Below are 3,454 nucleotides of genomic sequence, written 5' to 3'. Positions count from 1 at the left end.
TAGACAACTAAACAAACTTTTAATGAAACTTACATTGTGGTACAGAAATACATTTCAGCTGATTAAGAGACCAACACCAAAAAAAGGGAAATGATGAAACCAAGACTTCCCTAACTATAATTGCATTAGGTCACTAGTTCACCTAGAGTTTCTTTTCTAGGGTTTGTATCACGCAAGCTTATGCAATTTTAAATATTATAATTTTTAATTTAATAACATGGAGAATCAGACCTCCAGACAAAATTTTCTGGGTTATAAAATCCAGTTTAAATAAGCACTGGTCCTCCTAATAGCAATTCAAAATAGATGCTGTGCTCATCCCAGAATCAGACTGATAAAGCTGACTGAAACCTTTCTCAATGAATCATTCAATCAACACCATGTATAAAGCAAAAATCCAGACAGTTCTCCCACCACTTGATTTCAAAATCAAGTAGATTCTTCATTTAGAAATGCTTAAAAAAAGTGTTTCCTTATAAATATAAAAGGAACAAAACATCACTACATCGGTTTAGAAACTACCAAGAAAACAGTAGCAGGAGGGCAATAAATAGGGAATTTAGTCCAATTTGCTCTTTTCTGTTTAAATCCCACAGTATCTGCAAACTCCACTAACATGCCAACTCTTAAAAGCCCATGATTCTGTTGTCATTAAATAGATTCAGAATATTATGCCATTTCATCTAGTCATACATTCACTATTTGGTTGAGTGACTTGGAGAGTCCTCTCTCTGGTCAGCTATTCATTTGATCATCTAAACACAATGGTGAAAGAAAGACTACAGAGAACAGCCAACCATCAGATGGAAACTAGAGATTCTCTTTTGAATCGAAATTTCCTTTAGTAAAAACTAGTGGCAATGGTAGCTGAGCTGGCTTGTCCAGTCTTAGTGGGAGAGGAAGCATACAGCTTTGCAAAGACTAGCTGTACTAGTGCTGGGGGATACTGGTAGATCCACTCTCTCAGAGGCAAATGGGAATGAGGATGGGGAATGGACAGTGGGAGGGGGACTGAGAGGGAGGACAGTGATCAGAATTTAACGTGAATAAAGTAAATTTAAAAGAGATCCCATATCAAAAAATAAAGTTCAGAGTAGTAGAGGAAGTTGAATAGCACTGAAATTGAGCTTCTAAAAATACATACATAGGTGTATATTTATACTAATAACCATATTGGTATATTGGTACATATAAACAAACAAACATGCAGCCACACACTACACATACAGAAACAAAAGTTTAGAAAATTTCATAATAGGGTTTGTAGAGGTGGCTCATGGCTTAATAGCACTTGCTGGCACAATCAAATATAACTGTAGCACCAAGGGTACCTGGCATTATCTTCTGGACTTCAAAGTCATGTTCATACACACATAAATAAAAAATAAAATATTGTAAAACTAAATCATAGCTTAAAATAGATGTTAAAACGATGTATCCTGACTCTGAAGATGTCCAAGTTAGGTATCACAGCAAGTGACAAAGTACTTCTGAAGACCTCAGGAATCATACCAAAGCCACACAATGAAGGCAAGGGTCTGCCTTCATTAAGACCCAGCAGCTCCATGCAGGCATGGCTGACTTCTTCCTAGAACACAGGTTCCACCTGGACACTGACACCACGCCCATCATGGCCTACCACACTGGCATCATTTGTACCACTGGCCCTGCTTCCAGATCTATGGAGATGTTAAAGGAGATAATTAAGTCTGGATGAATGTAGTCAGGCTGAATTTCTCTCATGGAACTGTTGAGTACCCGGAGATGCTACGGACTTTCTTGACCTATCAGAAAACGACATCCAGGATCTGATGTTCGGGATGGAACAGGTATGGACATGATGTTTGAGTCTTTCATCAGCAAGGTAGCTGATGTGCATGAACGTCCTGGGAGAGAAGGGCAAGAATATCAAGATCATCAGCAAAATCGAGAACCATGAAAGTGTCTGCAGGTTTGATAAGATTTTGGAAGCCATTGATGGAATTATGGTGGCTCATTGTGACCTGGGCATTGAAATTCCTGCTGGGAAGGTATTCCTGGTGTTGAAGATGATGATCAGACACTGCAACCAAGGTAGGAAAGAAGCCTGAACTCTGCACCACACAGAAGCTGGAGAACACGATCAAGAAGCCACGCCCCACCCGGGCTGAAGGCAGTGATGTGGCCAATGCAGTCCTAGATGGAGAAGACTGTATCATTCTATGGCAAGAAACAACCAAAGGGACTACCTTCTAGAGACTGTTTACATGCAGCACCTGATTGCCCGAGAGGCAGGGGCTACCATCTCCCACTTGCAGTTATTCTAAGAGCTCGGATACTTGGCGCCCATTACTAGAGACACAATAGAAGCTGTCTCTGTGTGCACTGTGAAGGCCTCCTTCAAGTGCTGCAGTGGAGCCATTATTGTGCACACCGAGTCTGGCAGAAATGTTCACCAAGTGTCCAGGTACCACCCTCATGCTCCTATTATTGCTGTGATGCACAATCCAAAGGTGGCTCACCAGACCTATCTGTGCAGTGGCATTTTTCCTGTGCTATGTAAAGATGCCTTTCAGGATGCCTGGGAAAAGGATGTTGACTTTACTTTAAACTTGGCCTTGAATGTTGGCAAGTCCTGATGCTTCTTCAAGAAGGGGGATTCAGCCATTGTGCTGACCTGGTGGCGCCTGACTCTGGTTTTACCAACACCATGCTTGTAGTGCCTGTGCCTTGATGGCCCTCTAGAGCCCCTCTTCTAGCCATTGTTCCATGCTCTTCCGTATCCTATCCATTAGCTCAGCAACGTTTGTAGTACTCACTCTGGGCCATAGTGTGGAGCTTGTGGGCTGGGACATCAAGGAAAATTAATACTTCTGAATCATAGAGTCCAGCTATTTTTCATGGTCCTGGCTGAGCCAGGAGTGAAAGGAGAATGCCGAATTGGAAACCTTCTGACTTTATCACAAAAGGGCAGCATGATCTCTTTGTCCTTCGCTCCTGTAGAAAGTTGCCCAGAGAATTCCCAACCTTGGCCTGGCGTCAGGAGACAGCAAGAATAGGGGATAAAGACATGGGGCCCAGGGTTCCAGTATAGATGACTTCTGGCCCTAACTTACTTTCACAACAAATTTGGCCACCCTGACTCCTCCGTATGCACTCTACTACTGTTATTGCAGACACTCCACTCTCTACCTTGTATTCTACAGCACCTCAAGGCCTGTTGCAATAGTGCCCACCTGATTGTCAATAAATAGCTTATGAAGCAAAAAAAATTTTTAATTGTTGTATTAATAGTAAAGTGTAAATGAAACAATAGAAATGATGCTATCATTATAGATTATGAAATATGGATGAAACCATATAACAGGTTAATGCAAATTTATGAGGAAGATGAGGCAGTTATTAATATTGCCAAGAATATATGCCTACTCTGGTTGTTTGCATGATAAAAGATAGATACCAGAAATTGTCATAT

At 41.2% G+C, this 3,454-nt stretch overlaps 1 pseudogene; it reads left to right on the top strand.

Moving 5' to 3' along the window:
- Positions 1-1,432: 1,432 nt before the first annotated feature.
- On the top strand, positions 1,433-2,713 carry LOC110335509 (annotated as a pseudogene).
- Positions 2,714-3,454: the final 741 nt, after the last annotated feature.

This window comes from Mus pahari, chromosome 18 (assembly GCF_900095145.1).
Source record: "Mus pahari chromosome 18, PAHARI_EIJ_v1.1, whole genome shotgun sequence".
NCBI classification, from domain to species: Eukaryota; Metazoa; Chordata; class Mammalia; order Rodentia; family Muridae; genus Mus; species Mus pahari.
Note: the sequence above shows the minus strand (reverse complement) of the source record. Positions and strands in the feature narration are given on the sequence as shown.